The 19,935-nt window shown below is 45.8% G+C and overlaps 1 long non-coding RNA gene across 1 annotated transcript; it reads left to right on the top strand.

Annotated features, from left to right (window-relative positions):
* Nucleotides 1-4,621: 4,621 nt before the first annotated feature.
* Nucleotides 4,622-5,711, top strand: LOC310687260. The gene is made up of 2 exons (XR_014516342.1): nucleotides 4,622-4,690; nucleotides 5,480-5,711. It is a non-coding gene; the product is annotated as an uncharacterized lncRNA (long non-coding RNA).
* The last annotated feature ends 14,224 nt before the right edge of the window (nucleotides 5,712-19,935 follow it).

Raw genomic sequence — 19,935 nt, 5'->3', positions numbered from 1 at the left:
GGTTAGTCCTTTTACAATTAGTTAACCCTTTCCTTATGAACCCAGTATGATGTCACACACCTAGGAGGGCAAACGCCACAGAAGTCATCCCAGCAATGCATATTCTGTGCTAGAACACTGCTCAAAAATGCTTGGATGAATTACAAGTGCACTGCCTCTGAGCACGTGTAGAGTGTTTGTCCCTCTTGAGTGAGCAACTGCAGATAGCCCTTGAAGAACAGGCTAGGCCACATGTCGGCATCTGTCTGTGTTGAGAGGCAATGGGGTACGCCTCGAGGGGTGAAGTCAAACCACTCCACTAGCAGTACTGAAGTGACCTCCCCAGGACAAAAGTTGGGGCAGTGTGTATGGAGGTGTGTATGAAGTGTCCCTCTCGGCCTCACTCACTCAATTGCTTTGGCACCAGCTTGGCTACAGCAGTTGCCGGAAGGAGATGTACAAGACAACACCCACATCTTAGGGACTTCACTGAAGATTTGTGTAGGGTTTAATCCTGAGCATTTTCTTCTCCTGAAGTTATCTGGTAAGGCAGTGGAGGTTTAGCATCAGAATTTTCCTTCTCCTAGATGGGCTCCCTCATTCCCTCTACAGCACCTGCAGAAACTGCCTTCTTGACCATTGTGTGATGGCCTGGGGCTCAGGCTTGGACTCAGAACCAGAGGAGTCTCGGCCCGCACCGGATCCTCGTATCTGAACCGAGTCTGGGGCCTGATTCTGAAGAGTCCCAGTCTGCACAGGTTCCCCTGCAACAAGCACCAGCTGGGCCAAGTCAGGGGCCTGAGCCTGCCCTGGCTCCAGATGCGGAGATTACCTTGTTGCCCTCTACTGGGCAATCACGTGCAGCTGCTCCACTACCAGTTGGGTCAGGAGAGGCCGAGGCGGCTTCTGGGTCTAGTAACCCACCGACATCTCCCGAGCTGCAGAGACTCAGGTCTGAGAGAAGGAGAGACCTGAGTACTCGCAGGAGGAATGCTCGCCTTCGGGCGAAACAGGGAGGTAAGTCACCGGGTGATCAGGACCAGCCGTTACCCTATCAGAGATAAAAGGCTGCCAGACCCCACCCCAGGTTGTGGGAGCAACATTGCTGCTTGCTGGAACCTGCCTGTTACCCTGTGCCTGACCTAGCCTGGTTTCCTGCCTTGGCCCTTTTGGACTGACTCCTCATGGAATCCTTGGATTTTGGGACCGGACCTGGACCGCGTTGCTCAGGTTAACCCCGGGGCCCAGCACACATTGGACCCACTATTGGTCTTGTCCGCTCAATCTGCCGGAGCCTGTCTTCACATTCAAGGGAGGTCCCTAACTCCCTGAGGGTTTGAGACCTGGTTTAGCCAGCCAGTCAAAGCTATTCCCAGGATGTGGCCAAGGAGCCACATGAGATGCTGAGTGCAGGGTGGGGACCAAAGGTGGAAAACCACCCCAGAAGGAGCACAATGTGTCTTCTACCAGAGGTTCTATCCCTCCCTTAACTACCTATGCACCCTGTACAACACATCTACATCAGGCGATGCGCTATCCAGCAAACTGCTCCTCTTTTCAGAAAATTAGTGCTGTTGACAGAGCGATTCTATGTGTGTCCTATTGAGTCCAGTGGATTTGACCCCACTTAACAGATACAGCATTTCCACTTCAAAGGGCTTTGCCAAAACCAGCAGAACTACAAAGGCATCCAAAACTTGCTTAGCTCGCTCAGTTTTCAGCAGCACGCTTGGGTGGTCATTTCTTAGATTTAGAGTTTCTTTTCCAAGAGATGATTCAATAAATAGTATGAAATACTGGTCCTTCTCAGTCACACATAAGTGTTTCTAAATGAGGGTCTAAAGAGAGACTCATTGCAGCCGCTCCGATTCAGTAAGTTATGGTAAACCATTCTCCTCCTGTTTCCATCCTCGGAGGGTAAGGAATATTTAATCATTTGTAAGGTAACAGCAGGCACTGCACTGAAGTTCTCATTTTTCCAGCGCATCGTGATTGTATATGTTAGGAAATACTTTCCTACTCCATTTTCAGCAGTAAATTCCTTCAGATTCACTAAGCAGTGTTGTATATCTTTAAATCAACAAAATAAGCTGATTTGCTCTGCCTTACCGGGGTGGAAAATATCAGCCTCCGAGGCCGCAGATAGAGGACAGAGGAGTGTGTGAGTAGTTGCAACGTTTGGGAATTTTTACTTAAGAGAAAATATGAGCGAGAGGAGATATTATAGAGGTGTGTAGAATTATACATGGTGTAGGGAAAGCGGGTGGAGAGAATCATAGAATCATAGAGTTGGAAGAAACCACAAGGGCCATTGAGTCCAACCCCCTGCCAAGCAGGAAACACCACCAGAGCACTCCTGACATATGGTTGTCAAGCCTCTGCTTAAAGACCTCCAAAGTAGGAGACTCCACCACACTCCTTGGCAGCAAATTCCACTGTCAAACAGCTCTTACTGTCAGGAAGTTCTTCCTAATGTTTAGGTGGAATCTTCTTTCTTGTAGTTTGGATCCATTGCTCCGTGTCCGCTTCTCTGGAGCAGCAGAAAACAACCTTTCTCCCTCCTCTATATGACATCCTTTAATATATTTGAACATGGCTATCATATCACCCCCTAACCTCCTCTTCTCCAGGCTAAACATGCCCAGTTCCCTTAGCCATTCCTCATAAGGCATCGTTTTGACCATTTTGGTTGCCCTCCTCTGGACACGTTCCAGTTTGTCAGTGTCCTTCTTGAACTGTGGTGCCCAGAACTAGACACAGTACTCCAGGTGAGGTCTGACCAGAGCAGAATACAGTGACACTATTACTTCCCTTGATCTAGATGCTATACTCCTATTGATGCAGCCCAGAATTGCATTGGCTGTTTTAGCTGCCGCGTCACACTGTTGGCTCATGTCAAGTTTGTGGTCAACCAAGACTCCTAGATCCTTTTCACATGTACTGCTCTCAAGCCAGGTGTCCCCCATCTTGTATTTGTGCCTCTCATTTTTTTTGCCCAAGTGCAATACTTTACATTTCTCCCCATTAAAGTTCATCTTGTTTGTTTTGGCCCAGTTCTCTAATCTGCCAAGGTCGTTTTGAAGTGTGATCCTGTCCTCTGGGGTGTTAGCCAACCCTCCCAGTTTGGTGTCATCTGCAAATTTGATCAGGATGCCCTTGAGTCCATCATCCAAGTCGTTGATAAAGATGTTGAATAAGACCGGGCCCAAGACAGAACCCTGTGGCACCCCACTAGTCACTCTTCTCCAGGATGAAGAGGAACCATTGATGAGCACCCTAAAGAGAGAAGTTTTCTCTCATAATACTAGAAGCCATTGAAGCTAGAGTTGCCATATTCCCAAAAATGAAAATCTGGATAAAGTTGTTGAGCTTTAGACCAACTAAGGTCCGATTCACCAAGTGGCTGACTGGCCAAGTGAATTGCCGAGCAAGTGAGAGAGGGGTGGAGCGACTGACCAAGTGAGCAGTGGACTGACTGAGCAGCAGTGCAACTGACCAGTTAACTGACCAACTGACTGGGCAGCCAGTTGAGCAGCAGAGTAACACCGCCAGCTGGTGCTATTCCATGCTCCCCCTCTCTTTTGAGGTAAAGTACATTGTAGTTCTGAAATTAAGAAAATTACTCACAAAGAATTAACACAAAAAGCCACATTTCTCTAATCATGTAAATGTGGCTTTCTTCCCCAGGGTCTTTATTTCAAAGATGAATAAAAAAAATTATAGAAACTTCAAGTTTTAAAAAGCTCTCTCTCTTCTGGTAATGAGCACAGTTACTAAAGGGTGTGCAATGATTCTGAGGCATAATAGATGTCCTACTCCATTTGTGTAGGCTTCAGTTGGGTGTCACTGATAATTCAGAAGGTCCCTGAGAGATAGAGAGAACATGTTCTTACCTTCTTTTCACATCACTGGGGATGCAGAGGCAAGACATCCAAACTGAGAACGTACAGTTAAATTGTGTAATACTACTCCCCAGGCTCAGCATTTAGAGAACCGAAGGCTGACATTTTAGAACATGGCAACACGAAGCATCACTGTACTTACCTCCTTTTACCATACGAGAACAAAATACCCATCACCTGCAGGGAATGAGCATGGAGTTACTTGACCATTTGTGGTTGTCGATCACTGTAGCTCATGAACGTTCTTAGAAGAGTAGGAATCCTGATCAATCAATACATCTAGCTGGTGGTATAATGGTCTGGGGTTGAGGCAGGTCAAAGACTGCACTATATTTGCAGCAGGATCTCTGCAGGGTCACTGCCTCCATTGTCCCAGACCTGCCTTCTTGTTTAGTCGTTTAGTCGTGTCCAACTCTTCGTGACCCCTGGATCAGAGCACGCCAGGCACTCCTGTCTTCCACTGCCTCCCACAGTTTGGTCAAACTCATGCTGGTAGCTTTGAGAACACTGTCCAACCATCTCGTCCTCTGTCGTCCCCTTCTCCTAGTGCCCTCCATCTTTCCCAACATCAGGGTCTTTTCCAGGGAGTCTTCTCTTCTCATGAGGTGGCCAAAGTATTGGAGCCTCAGCTTCAGGATCTGTCCTAGTGTGCTATGAAGCTAAGAATTTGAGAATACTGAGAACACAAGGTGTTTCTGTTCCAGAAGAATGGTGCGAAAGTTCTGTTACATGCAATGTGACTTCATGGAAAACGCAACTTGAAGTCCCTCCCAAATGAGATATTGGAGCTCTCCAACTCATTTGCCCATGTAGGTGCATAGAAAACAGTAGAAAGGCAACACATGGAGTTCTGCAATTCACTCCCAATTATTATTTATTGTATAATTATAAGATTATTGTATAATGTTGAGATCCAGCTCCGAGAGCCTTCTGGTGGTTCCCTCACTGCAAGAAGTGAGGTTACAGGGAACCAGGCAGAGGGTCTTCTTGGTAGTGGCACCCGTCCTGTGGAATGCCCTTCTGTCAGATGTTAAGGAGATAAGCAACTATCTGACTTTCTGTCAGATGTTAAGGAGATAAGCAACTATCTGACTTTTAGAAGACGTCTGAAGGCAGCCTTGTGTAGGGAAGTTTTTAATTTCAATGTTTTACTGTGGTTTTATAACTGGGCAAAATTTGTCACTTGTCCCACAGATCAGCCTCCATACCTGAGCACTGGAAAATAGTCAATTAGCACCAATTTTCAAAAAAGGATCTGGGGCGGATTCTGTTCATCACAGGCCGGTTAGCTTAATGTCTGTCTCAGGAAAACTGGTAGGAAGTATTGTTGAAGAGAAAATAAGGAAGCAAATTGGGGAGAGGCAATTAGTCCTTTTTATTATTCCTAAGCGCTCTGAAGCATTTCACTTCTCAGAGTCATTGAGCTAATACTCTGGGGGATTTTGTCCGCGTATAAATCAAATGACATACGGCTGCGGTAGAAAGGTTCTCACCCACCACAGAAGAGGGCAGGTCGCCAACTCCCTTTGACGACAGCTCAGTGGGATTGCTGTGGAGCAAATGTCTTGAGGATTGAAGGCTAAATCTTATCTCCTCAGAGACGTGGTGGGAAGCACTCACAGCCGGACAATACCAAGGGTTGGCCCTGGTCATCTGGGCTAGACTGTACAGTGGGACATCCTTCATTTAGGAAGATAAAGAAAGCTTTCCCATGACCTACAGGCAACAGTGTGAGACGGAGTGGCAGATGTTTCATATTAAAGAAGTTGGACAACTGATGTCAACAGCCACAAAATCTCTGCTTCAAAATAAATAAAGTAGGATGCTACATGCTGCTGTGTGTGGGAGAGAGAGGTTACATGCTATGAAAAATCATGAGATTAATTAGATTGGGATAAGTGAACATCTCTGGGGGGCATTTATGTTGACGGATTTCAAATAGGGTTGTTTTTTACAAATAAAAAAATAATTAAACAAGAGAGGGTGGGGGAGATATTATATTCTGGTTTCAAGGCAGAAAATAAATACTATGTGTTGGGGGGGGTATGCGATAATGGGTTCCTTTTTTCAGCCGTGTCATTTCAGATTTCATGTCAGGAGCAAAAGATATTCCAGTCATAGGGATGGGGGCACAAATTCAATTCTGTTCACATTTAAAGGTGAACCTACCAGACTCACAGTGTCCAAAACAAGATGGCTGATGAAATGTGCACATCTCCAAATTCTGAAACGCACATTTTCCAGCCTGAAAATGTGAAATGAACTTAAGAAAAAAGAGAAACTAAGCTGAAATTGATAGATTCCTCCATCCCTAGCAGTAATTCTAATCTTCTTTCGAAGGGGTCTTTTTCTTTACACAGGACTTAGAATGGGTAGCCCTGTAAACTGAGGACTCCTTGAAACAGCTGTGTGTCCTCTGTAAAGTGGGATCCACTTGGTTCATAAGCCGAGGCGGAAGCAATCTGAGGAACCGCTATCCCCCTCAGACCAACACTGGTAATCTAAAGAGCATCCTTCAGCCCCTGTGGAGACAGCCTCAACCTCCACCGTGACCGCAGGCCTCATTATCATGGAGCCTAAGAAGGACTGCGCCCTTTTTTATTATCTTCCGCCTGGGAACAAATTCCATTTCCTCTAGTTTCCCAGGGTCCTTGCTTCCCAGGAAGGACAAAGCTAGCACGAAACAGATTCTTCATGGAGTTACGAAGGACTTCTGGGAATCCAAGACACGTTGTTAATATGCTACTCAGGGCTTTGGGACATCTGTCATAATATCACGCAGTTCATTAAAAGGACGTGCATGTGATGAATGGGGAAATGAAAGACTATGGAAAGGGATCAGGAGATATTGGGAAAGAATCAAATTCCCATCTGAATGATGACGATGCTTTAAATCTTGGTGGGTTTCCCCCCACCTCCCCCAAATCTGGCCTTGTCTCTTTCCCTTTAAACTAGGGCCTATTTCTCTCCAGATCCTGTGAAGAAGGTGAGGAAGACACCCATCCTAACCTGGAAACTAACTTTCCTCCTCTGAAATTTGCCTCCTGAGAGGAGGGAACAGATGAAACTGCCATTTTTGGTGTCTCTCCGTTTCTAATTTTCCCACTCCTAAAATTAGCTCACTCCATTTCAATATACATTTGCTTATTTTTATTCATGTCCTCATGAAAATAGCAATAATAATAATAATAATAATAATAATAATAATAATAAATAATAGCACAACAGCCAGAAATTCACGAGGCAAAGGTTCATGGGAGAGAGACTTTCTGCAGGCAATGGCTTTCCCACCTGCTTTGCCCCAGCCTCCAGCCCCAGGAGCATTTCCCAGACCATGACTTTGAGAACAGAAGCAGCAACAGCAACAGCTGGGAAGAGAGGAGTCCATGGATATTGTTTCTCAATCTGATCCTTTTACATGGCTTTGTATGTTTTGTGGTATTTTATGCATTGTAATTTGCTGTTATTTTTATTGATTACAGATGAGTAATTCTTTATTGTAGTTGATAAGTGTAAAGGTAAAGGTAAAGGTAAAGGGACCCCTGACCGTTACGTCCAGTCGTGGACGACTCTGGGGTTGTGGCGCTCATCTTGCTTTATTGGCCGAGGGAGCCGGCGTACAGCTTCCGGGTCATGTGGCCAGCATGACTAAGCCGCTTCTGGTGAACCAAAGCAGCACACAAAAACGCCGTTTACCTTCCTGCTGGAGCGGTACCTATTTATCTACTTGCACTTTGACATGCTTTCGAACTGCTAGGTTGGCAGGAGCAGGGACCGAGCAATGGGAGCTCACCCCATCACGGGGATTCAAACCACCGACCTTCTGATCAGCAAGCCCTAGGCTCTGTGGTTTAACCCACAGCGCCACCTGCATCCCTGATAAGTGTAAACTGTTTAATTATTATGTGCTGGTGTTTAATTTTACTGTTTACTATTTGATTGCAATGGATTATTGCATATTGCTTTTCAGTGGTACCTCGGATTAAGAACAGCCCTGTTTATGAACTATTCAGTATATGAACTTCGCAAAACCAGAAGTCGTGTCCTGGTTTGTGAACTTTACCCCGGTCTATGAATGGAAGCCGAACAGCGGAAGGGCACCAGCAGTGGGAGACCTCATTAGGGAAAGCGCACTTCAGTTTAAGAACAGCTTTGGTTTAAGAATGGACTTCCGGAACGGATTAAGTTTGTAAACCGAGGTACCACTGTATTTGATATAAGTTGTTTATTTTAAAGTTACTATGACTTTTTATATTGGATCAGATTGTTACTATTAATGTTTGATGTTTTATTATTATTTTTGTGTGTGTTGAAAACCACCCAGAGTGACTAGGCTAACCCAGCCAGATGGGTAGGGTATAAAAAAATAAGTAAAAATAAAAATAATTATTCTGAATGTCTGCTATCTGAGAACAGCATTTCCTTGAGTTATGCTCTAAGAGGCAGCTATTCAGCAGTAGGCATGAGCCTCACTTGGAAGGAAATTCTAAAAACTATGAGAAATACAGTGGTGCCTCGCAAGACGAAAATAATCCGTTCCGCGAGTCTCTTCGTCTAGCGGTTTCTTCGTCTTGCGAAGCAACCCTATTAGCGGCTTAGCGCTATTAGCGGTTTAGCGGATTAGCGGCTATTAAAGGCTTAGCGGCTTAAAGGCTATTAGCGGCTTAGCGGCTTAGAAAAAGGGGGGGAAGCGGAAAAAAATCGGAACACTCGCATGACGTTTTCGTCTTGCGAAGCAAGCCCATAGGGAAATTCGTCTTGCGAAGCAGCTCAAAAACGGAAAACCCTTTCGTCTAGCGGGTTTTCCGTCTTGCGAGGCATTCGTCTTGCGGGGCACCACTGTACTTCCAGGTAAATGTTTTTATTGTTCCTTGTATTTCATTGGTCATTGTGAAGGTGTGTCCTTGTGCTTATCAGGACGGAGACCTGATTGGTTCATAGGGTTAGCAGCCCACTTCTGACACCATGTAAGATCTCCTAGGCTCACCAACAATGGGGAGCATAGGAGCCAACTGCTAGGAACCGGTTCATCTCTCCCCAATAAAATATTTGAAGGCCCCCCCAAAAAAGTTAATGGGAATTGCAATTCAAATGGTGTGTGCCATGTCTTGTCTTCGATTATGTGGGGTGGGACTTTCCTGCCCCCCCAAATATTTTATTCAAGTTGGCACCACTGCTCAGGAGGGTTGATAGGGGAGTACCAGGAGGGATATTGCTATAGGGCTCCCCCAAACCCGGAGCCAGCTCTGCGGGAGGGAAAGGGGGGGTAAACCAACCCACAGAGGAGTAGGGCAGGAGATGGGTTAGGGTTATGACTCGGCCACCTTATTTTTGTCATCTATTTTCTGCTGGTTGTGTTCCTTTGCTCCTAACGGCAGACTTAAACGCATTAAGGACTGACACACCCCGTGGCTCCATAAACTGTTCCGCCTTGGGCTTTTCAAAACCTCTCAGGAGAAAATTCTGAACCACTGGACTCGAGGCATCAAATCACGGTGACCATTTATAGATGTGCTCCCAGAAGCTGTGACATCACAACACAAACAATGCTTCCATTATAATAAACCTGATGGGAATATGGGAGTGCTGCAATGCTAGGAGAAATGATTGAATGCGTCAGAGTTATTGCTCAGGCCAAAGGACTTTGTTTATCGGACGTTTATAGTTTTGGATGTTTTAAAAATGGGCTTTCCCACCGCCACTTCTGCTAGGACGTTCCTGGACAAGGATAGACTTGCTGCAGTGGTCCATGCATTGGTATTCTCCTGGCTAGACTACTGACTAGATGTTGAGGGAAATGAAAAGTTTTCCCTTGGAGTCTCAGCAATGGAGTACCAAGGGGTTGTTTACATTGTCCCCCACCAAGGGCACCTCTCCATTCTGGCTCAGTCGTTCTAGCCAAGGGTGAAAGTAGGGTTGCCATATTTCAAAAAGTAAAAATCCAGACAAAAATGTTGAGATTTTTTTTTCATCATTCTCCTTTCCCTTCCTCCCCCACAACAAACACTCTTGTGGTGAGTGGGGCTGAGAGACTTCAAAGAAGTGTGACTGGCCCAAGGTCACCCAGCAGCTGCATGTGGAGGAGCGGAGACACGAACCCGGTTCCCCAGATTACGAGACTACTGCTCTTAACCACTACACCACACTGGCTCTAGGTACCAGGAGCCTAGGTATGTCTCTCCAGAAGACCAGACCTCACCTTCCTTAATGCCAGAATTACGCAAGATAACAAATGTCAGCATTTTGCTCAACGTGCTGTTACATCAAGCCCAAGTTCTCAAATTTGCAACCTTGGCAAGAGTTTTTGAAACAGCTCTTTGCGTGTCATTAGCCACTTGATGAAAACGCAAAACACAATTCATTTTGTATCATGGAAGTCTGGCAGATCCCCATTGTTCTTGGCTAGACGTGTTGCCAAAGTGTTCAGGGCACACGCAGAAAAGAAAAATTGTACAGTCACCAGCTAATATAAATTGTATTGTGTTCGTGCTCCCCTCCACTTTCCCCTGCACTCCAGCCATAGGCAGTTACAAACTCTTTACTGTAAGTCTGCTTTGACGTTCATAAGAGATGCTCCCGGGGGAGATTTGAAAGTGGGCTTTGTGCCCGTGACATCTTCCGAACGACTCTGAAACAACAGCGTGTTTCACCCCGGCCCGCTAACAGACAGATGAGGCCTTCTGACCTGACACCTTATCAATTTGCGGGAATGGCTGCATGGTGTGATTACATTTCCATGAGGTTGAAAAGCCCGCTGAGCCAATCCAAAGCACCATTAATCTCAGGGGAGCGATACCGCCGAGGCAGGCCACTTGCGGTGCCAAGGTTTCTACAAAAATAGATCACGAAAAGAGGATTGCTCAAGCAGGAATATGTAGGGAGCTGCCTTGGCCCCAAGTTATTAGGAACTGCTGGATCTGGGCGCAGCTCCTCCGTGTGGCGAGCCTAGGAGCTACGCATGGCACATTCTCTACTGGGGATCAAGCCACTTTCTGCGAAAACTTGTCACCCAGGTGCTATTTGCACCCAAAATGGTGGTTGTCGAGGTTCACAGGAAATTGCTACGGGCCCCCGATCTGGATGGAGAACATGTCAAGGATAAGAGCTAGGTAGATCCTTCTTCAGAATAAAAAGTGGCCATTTTAAGCATAAGTACTTTTCCATGTGGGACACGGGTGGTGCTGTGGGTTAAACCACAGAGCCTAGGGCTTGCCGATCAGAAGGTCGGTGGTTCGAATCCCCACGACGGGGTGAGTTCCCATTGCTTGGTCCCTGCTCCTGCCAACCTGGCAGTTCAAAAGCACGTCAAAGTGCAAGTAGATAAATAGGTACCGCTCTGGCAGGAAGGTAAACGGCGTTTCCGTGCGCTGCTCTGGTTCGCCAGAAGCGGCTTAGGCATGCTGGCCACATGATCCGGAAGCTGTACGCCGGCTCCCTTGGCCAATAAAGCGAGATGAGCGCCACAACCCCAGAGTCAGCCATGACTGGACCTAACGGTCAGGGGTCCCTTTACCTTTTTACTTTTCTGTGGATAACACACACCCTTGCATAAGACGCCCCCTATTTTGGGGGGCTCCAAATAAAGACAATGTTGAGCTTTTTTACAGAGGATTGCCCAGAGTTGTACAACTTTTTTTGGGGGGGGGAGACAAAGGTTGTTGAGGTTTTTATGGGGGGAAATGCAGTAAATCACCAACCTGACACTTAAAATTGTGTGTGCCGCTCGCTAACAATCACTCGCGTCAGCAAAACGCGTCTGCCCGGTTGCCCACAGCGGAAGGAAATCGCAACCCAAATTGCAGCAGCGGCAGCAAATACAAAACAGCATTTGACACAGCAACCAGTTACACACCTATTTAACACAGCATCAGCCAATATGAAACAGCCTTTGCCGCAGCCACCAATCACGCACCAATGACAACCTGCAGCTCATGGCTGCAACCAATCATCTGTCATCCCCCTACCCACTACCCGTGTATAAGACGCCCCTGGTTTTCTGACCTTGTTTTACAGTATAAAAACCTCGTCTTATACACGGAAAAGTAAGGTGTTTATTTCAAAGCCTGAAAAACGCACAGATAAACAAATACACAACTTTCCATAGACATCTAAAGGCAGCTCTCTATTGAGAAGTTTTTGATGTTTTGCTGTGTTTTCATTATGCTGCAAGCTGCCCAGAGTGGCTTGGGCAACCCAGTCAGATGGGTGGGGCAAAAGTAATTTATCATTATCAACATCACCAAGAAAGTTGCTACGAGGTTGAACGATCTTTTAAAGCGGCAGTTCCTTCTCATTCCATCCCATGACAATGTCACGTTTTCCTCTGCTGTTGTTTGTCATGGTCGATGTGGCCCCCTTCATGTGAGAGAGCCCATCCCTCCCCCTTTTCTTAAAAAAGACCTCAAAGAATAATTACTACCAGCCTTGTACCCACTATTGTTCAGGAATTTGAATGAACCAAAATCAGTTTTGACATCAGCGGATAAAAACAGTGTGGCCCTGTATAGGGAAGCATTTTAAGGTTTAAGGTTTTATTATGTTTTTATATACAGTAGTACCTCGGGTTAAGTACTTAATTTGTTCTGGAGGTCCGTTCTTAACCTGAAACTGTTCTTAACCTGAAGCACCACTATCGCTAATGGGGCCTCCTGCTGCCGCCGCACCGCCAGAGCACAATTTCTGTTCTCATCCTCAAGCAAAGTTCTTAACCTGAAGCACTATTTCTGGGTTAGCGGAGTCTGTAACCTGAAGCGTATGTAACCTGAGGTACCACTGTATGTTGGAAGCCACCCAGAGTGGGGAACCCAGTCAGATGGGTGGGGTACAAATAAATTATTATTATTATTATTATTATTATTATTATTATTATTATTATTATGTCATCTTGATTCAAAATGTCAACCAATGGTATCCAAACCTAGGTGAAAACTGCTTCTTGATATCGGGAACCATCATGCAAAATTTGGTTATAATATCTTAAGAGGCGTCCAAAATGCATAGTGAACAGACAAACAACTTTCCAAAATATATACGGTAGTAGATAACAATAACAATATCAACAACACAGGCATAGCAAGTGTTAATGTGTATCACATCAACATACTCAAGGAGAGAAACCAACATGAAAACCATTTCTTAGAACACTAGGTTCTTTTCATAAGTTTATGGAATGAAAGAGTTTAGGACAGTGTCTACCATGAACTTAGTGACCATACTCCCAGACACCTTTTCTCTTTTTTCTTCTTATTATGCCCCCTCTTCTATACACCCCTCACTTTTTGTTTTTGTACTTGTTCATACTATTACAATAAAGCAGATTGGCTCAGATAATCATTTATGGAATGGTGGCAGAACTCTACCATTCTTCTCTCTGTTTATTTTTGGCTTTCCACTATACAGTGAATGCTCGGGTTGTGAACGTGATCCGTGCGGGAGGCAAGTTGTGATTCGGTGCTTCCGCACATGTTCAAAGCGTGATTTAGTGCTTCTGCACATGAGTGAACGCCGAAACGTGGAAGAAACCCATTCCACTACTTCCGGGTTCAGCACGTAACCTGAAGCATCTGAAACCCGAGGTATGACTGTATAGGTAGCAGCAGAAGCGATGATGAGACACTGCTAATATATCAGAACCACATGACAGTATGAAATGGCTTATCATAGATACACACACACACACACACACACACACACACGGAGTGTGTGTATATATATATATGTATGTGTGTGTGTGTGTGTATATATACATACATATATATATATATATATATATATATATATATATATGCAAGAAGGCATTTCTTTTGCCGAACAAAGCATGCTAATTTTATAACGCCAATACTCATGATCACCACCAGAGGTCATGATATCCCTACCAAAGTAAGTCTCTTTATTGATATTGGTGCTATTAAGACATTACATAGCAATCCCTTTAACTGATCATTTTACGATGCTTCCAGACAGCCTGCTCATTGAGTTTTCACCCTGATTTGTTTGCAAGGAGATTAGACGACGTTGGCTCTTGAATGAATATTTGTTCTGACTTTGTTTGCAGGGATGTTAGATGAAGTTGTGTCATTTGTCATCCCACACTTTCCGGTGCGTCCCATCAGTTTCCTTAATACGCACACGGGAAACAGGTTTCTTGCACAAGACCTCCTGTTCCACTACATAATTTGGAAAGTTGTTTGTCTGTTCGCTAAACATTGGGGCATCTCTTAAGCTATTGCAACCAAATTTTGCATGGTGGTTCTGCGTATCAAGAAGCAGTTTTCTGTCTATGTTCAGATACAGTTGGGTGCTGTAAAGGGAATTGGGGGTTGCTTGTGCGTAGAGGGTGCTGATGCTCTATGGCAACGTTCCCTGGCTAAAACTTTCCCTGGCTGAACAGCCCTTTCTCCGTGGCTGTGTCAGTCACTGGCAGAATCCGTCAGTGGGCGTTTCCTGAACTTCTTCCAACATGAAAATTCCTTGATGCCAAGTCTCCGCCTAGCCTCCCTGCGCGGAAGTCTCCTGCGCAGAGTGGGCGTGGCCAGCGGAGGTCCTGGACTCTCCCCGCTGGTCTCTGTGGAAGAGTCTTGGAGCCATCTCTCCGAAGTCCTTCCCTGCTCCCCTTTCTCCCAGGTGTCCCGCTGATTTCCTTCCCCAAAGGAAGTGTTCTCTCTCTCTCTGCTGGTCCCTTCTCCCGCATCGTTGGGGAGCCTTACCTCCACTCTTTGCTCCATGGCAGTTCCCTGACAGGTGCCATTTTGAATTAAGATGGAGAACTGAACCAATCTGCACTGTTTTGTTTTGTTTTGTTTCTTTGAACTTTGGAGCAACAATGAGTATATTGCTACAACCCTGCAACCTGAATTTGCTGTTTTGGGATCAAATCCCAGCTGAAACTTGCAACAATATGAAGGAATGCCAAAAGTTAAGCTTTGGAGTCATGTAGGACTCTAGTTCAGATATAATTCTTAAAAGCGGGTGTCAGGGAACTGCCATCGCAGTCAGGAGTGAAGGAAGGGCTCCCGAGTGATGCCGGAGAAGGTCCCAGCAGGAAAAGAGGGGACTCAGTGACCGGGGAAGGAAATCAGCGTTACACCAGGGAGAAAGGCGGGCAGAGGCGGGCTCTTAGGGATGGCTCCAGGACTCTTCGCCAGAGACCAGCGGGGAGAGCATTGGTCCTCCACTGCCCACACCCACCCTGCGCAGAAGACTTCTGCGCAGGGAGGCTAGGCGGAGACTATCCGTCAAGGAACTTTTATGTTGGAAGAAGTTCAGGAAACGCCCACTGACGGATTCTGCCAGTGACTGAGACAGACGCGGAATCAGGACTGTCCAGCCAGGGAAAGGTTTATCCAGGCAACCTCACCGAGAGTGGCGGCAACTTACGCACGAGCAACCCCCAATTCCCATTACAGCGGGGTTTGTGTCATTCAACATATTGGAAAATAAACTTGAAATTTCTCGTTCTAAAGGGGAGCATCTCCTGAAATGCCAAACACACAATTGAAATGGTCACGAATTATATCCAGGTGCAGCTCTAGTTTAGCAATTCATGTCTCGACTTCGCACTTGCGTGATTTTCATTGACGTGCAGCACGCAATTGCCAGTCACGCCTGTTGTGTGACGTTTGAAGTGGTCTTCGGAATGACGCCGGTGGCAGATGATGCTCCATTTGGCTGCCACTGAATCAAAAAATGCATAGACAGATTGTAAGAGTTATGTGCAGAGTGGCATAAGGTTTGTGTGAGGTCCAGAAAGATCTCAGAGCCAGGATAGGTGAGAGATAATAAGCCTAATAATGCGTCAAGGTTGTTTTTTTTTTTTTCCCCTTTATAAACCTCGAACACACTCATTGTTCTGCCAGGTTTTCTTCCACACAAAAGACGGCTTGAGATGATTCACCTGGGATTTGTTTGGGGCCTTTTGCTGTTCTCTTGCACTTCCTTCCCTGCGGCCGCTTGATTAGGCTTGCATAAGGAGTAAAATGATTGCACGGAAAATTCAGTGCGCTGCGAAACAATGGAAGTAATAATAATAATAATGATAGCAAACCCAACAACAACCAATTTCTTCTCTAACAGATGATGAATTGGAAGACCAGTTGTTTATCTGAGCGCTTCAGTAGATGCGACAAGAGTTGCCACTGTTAGGCTTGCCATAAACAGGAAAATTCCTGACATGTCCTGGTTTTCAGGTGTAAAAATGGCGTCGGGGGGAATTTTGCCGAACTGGCAAAATGTCAGGGAAAACCCAGGTGTATGGCAACGCAATGGAAAAATCAGTAGAAATAGCTCCAAAAGCTAAAAATCACTATTTTGGGGGTCACTTTCCACTCTGTGGAGTCAAAACATGCACCGTCATGTGATAGACAACAATCCCATGACTGCAACCACGGAGCAGGAATTCTAACAGTGTTTCCCCCCAAAAGCTCAACAATTTTGCATGTCAGGAACTTTTTGAAATATGGCAACCTTAACCACTTCTCCCTCTCGCCCCCCCCCGCCCTCACTTACTCAGAGAATCATTGTGGGCAAACATTCTGTGACATCACAGCAGCATGCACTGTCCCAACTCACGTTGTTGTCTGTTGTCTGTCAACCACAGCGGTGCAAGAACAATGAAGGATCCTTGCACTTCTTCATTGACTTCTGCAGGAATGGAAAAGGCACAGGTTACCAAATGAAGGGGAAGATTTTCAAGTAACGATACCCAGCCTGGTAGGCACCAGGATCTAGAATCAATCTAGTTTGAAACAGCATGTTGAAGATGAGCAGGAACTTTTGCAGATTGAGGAAAAAAACCTACATTTTTGTGCTACAAACTGTGTACATAGCAATAGCTTCCTACGTTCAAGAAAACTGGCATCATAGCTTGGCTGAATAACCGTTAACTCCCTTGCCCTGAGAATTAATTCTAGTTTCTGTTACTTCTGCACACCATTCGCTTTGGGTTAGGGCAGCAACGCTACAGCTCAGGAGTTACTGAAGACCGTCAAAAGCAAATGTTTGCAGAGCACTTGCAGGCCCTAAAACTGAAGGTTAACGTGAGATGAATGACTTTCTGGCGGAAGCCGTAATCGCACAATAATGAAATAGGAAAACTCATCCATCGTCTCTTCAACATCTAAGCTCTGCAAACAAACACAGGCTAGAAGTGGCAATGGGGAACAGGGCTGAGCAACAGGCCGGTGCAATGATGCATACTAGCAACAGCTGCTGCTCCCAGCTGGTTCCCCTTGGTGGGTGGGAAAAGCTATTAAGCTCAAGCTACATTGTAAAGCATGGAAGCTGATGTTCTGCAGGCAAAACGATGAGCAGCTGCAATGTTGTTGTTGTTGTTGTTTTAAAAAAACACACCTTCCAGTTGTGCCAGTGGGGAAGGGTGTAGCTCAGAGACACAGAATCTGTTCCACGTGCATACAGTATCTCCAAGTAGCAGGTCAGGGAATGCCCCTCCCCCCCATCTAGAGAACTATAATGCCCAAGAGAGCAAACAAAATAAAATACCATATTTTTTGCTCTATATGACACACTTTTTCCCCTCCAAAAATTAAGGGGAAATGTGTGTGTGTCTTATGGAGGGAATGCAGGCTCCATGGCTTCACAAACGCAACGCGAAGCCTCTGAAGCGCAGCGGGAGCGCTCCCGCCGCTCTCCGGAGGCTTCACGTTGCTTTCACTGAAGCCTGGAGAGCGAGAGGGGTAGGTGCGCACCGATCCCTCTTGCTCTCCTGGCTTCGCTTCGCTGGAGAGGCGCTGCGCAGCTTTCCCTCTTTGCGCAGCGCCCCTTCAGCGAAGCGGGAGGAGAAATGGAAGGGGCTCTGTTTCTCCTGCCGCTTCGCTGAAGGGGCGCTGCGCAGAGAGGGAGAGATTTTTTTTTCCTTGTTCTCTCCCCCTCTAAAACTAGGTGTGTCCTATGGTTGGGTGCATCCTATGGAGCGAAAAATACGGTACAGTGGTGCCCCGCAAGACGAAATTAATTCGTTCCGCAAGTTTTGTCGTCTAGCGAATTTTTCGTCTTGCGAATCATGAAATCCCATAGGAATGCATTGAAAATCAATTAATGCGTTCCTATGGTCAAAAAAAGTCCAAACAAAGCCAAATTTGGTACAACAACAGTTTACTAACTGCTCTTTAAAGTCACACATACTGTAAAGAGCAGTTCAAAAATTGAAGGGAAAATAAATTAACTTTATAAACAAAACATGTCTTTGTTTTTAGACAAAGGAAACAAAGTCGTGAGACGTTTTCGTCTTGCGAAACAAGCCCATAGGGAAATTCGTCTTGCGAGGCAAATCGAAAACGGAAAAACCTTTCGTCTAGCGAGTTTTTTGTCTTGCGAGGCATTCGTCTTGCGAGGTACCACTGTACTGTGTTAAATGGACCAGTGCTCTGACTCAGGACAAACTCATGAATAATAAGGCTCATGGGTAGGCAAACTAAGGCCCGAGGGCTGGATCTGCTCCAATCGCCTTCTAAATCCAGCCCGCTATAATGTGACACAAAAGCTGCATGTTTGTTTTCTGAAAATAAAATGTGTATCTGTGTCAAAATATGGATATGTGGATATGAAAGCAGCCGGTGTTGTGACTTAATTTTCATCTACAATGAAGCAAGTGGGAATCCTGGTTTCACTGTGAATGATATGCACTTACTTCCCTCCGACTTTGCCCTCCTTCCAGGAGCATAAAAAGATGCCTTATACCATGGGTAGCACAAGTAAATCCTTGCATGTATTCTTCTGGTACCAAAATATTCATCTTCAAATACTGCCCCATTTACCAAATGACCTTTATAATATCAGGGTTTTTGCCTATTTTTATCAGCCTGCAAGCCTTGCCTAATCCAATACAGTGGTACCTCGGGTTAAGTACTTAATTCATTCCAGAGGGCCGTACCTAACCTGAAACTGTTCTTAACCTGAAGCATCACTTTAGCTAATGGGGCCTCCTGCTGCCGCCGTGCTGCCAGAGCATGATTTCTGTTCTTATCCTGAAGCAAAGTTCTTAACCCGAGGTACTATTTCTGGGTTAGCGGAGTCTATAACCTGAAGCGTATGTAACCTGAGGTACCACTGTACCATGAAGAGATTGAAGGTAGTCACAACCAGACAGAATACACATGTAACGGAAATTCTCTTCTGTAAACAGAACTCACAGCTGTCCATGGAGGCACAGGTCAAATCTGTGTCCAGGGCAGCTGTTTACCAGCTCCATCTGGTACACAGGCTGAGACCCTACCTGCCCGCAGACTGTCTCGCCAGAGTGGTGCATGCTCTGGTTATCTCCCGCTTGGACTACTGCAATGCACTCTACGTGGGGCTACCTTTGAAGGTGACTCGGAAACTACAACTAATCCAGAATGCGGCAGCTAGACTGGTGACTGGGGGCGGCCGCCGAGACCACATAACACCGGTCTTGAAAAACCTACATTGGCTCCCAGTACGTTTCCGAGCACAATTCAAAGTGTTGGTGCTGACCTTTAAAGCCCTAAACGGCCTCGGTCCAGTATACCTGAAGGAGCGTCTCCATCCCCATCGTTCACCCCGGACGCTGAGGTCCAGCGCCGAGGGCCTTCTGGCGGTTCCCTCATTGCGAGAAGCAAAGCTACAGGGAACCAGGCAGAGGGCCTTCTCGGTAGTGGCGCCCGCCCTGTGCAACGCCCTTCCAGCAGATGTCAAAGCGATAAACAACTACCTGACATTCAGAAGACATCTTAAGGCAGCCCTGTTCAGGGAAGTTTTTAACGTGTGATATTTTACTGTATTTTTGGTTTCTATGGAAGCCGCCCAGAGTGGCTGGGGAAGCCCAGCCTGATGAGCGGGGTATAAATAATAAATTATTATTATTATTATTATTATTATTATTATTATTATTATTATTATTATTAACACATCACCAGGTTGTTTGCACATTCCAAGCCGAGTCCGGTCCATTTCTAAGCCATTTCCACACTTGTCAATTTTCAGAAATACCTTTTTACATTCAAAAGCAAAAGGATCAGAATCCTCTGTAATTCTAGCTTCGACTAAGCCAGTCTTGTTAAGGTAGGAGAGCTGAGCATCC

Source organism: Podarcis liolepis (genome assembly GCF_965112155.1).
Source record: "Podarcis liolepis genome assembly, chromosome: 10".
Lineage (NCBI taxonomy): Eukaryota > Metazoa > Chordata > Lepidosauria > Squamata > Lacertidae > Podarcis > Podarcis liolepis.
This window is presented reverse-complemented; position numbering and strand designations above follow the sequence as displayed.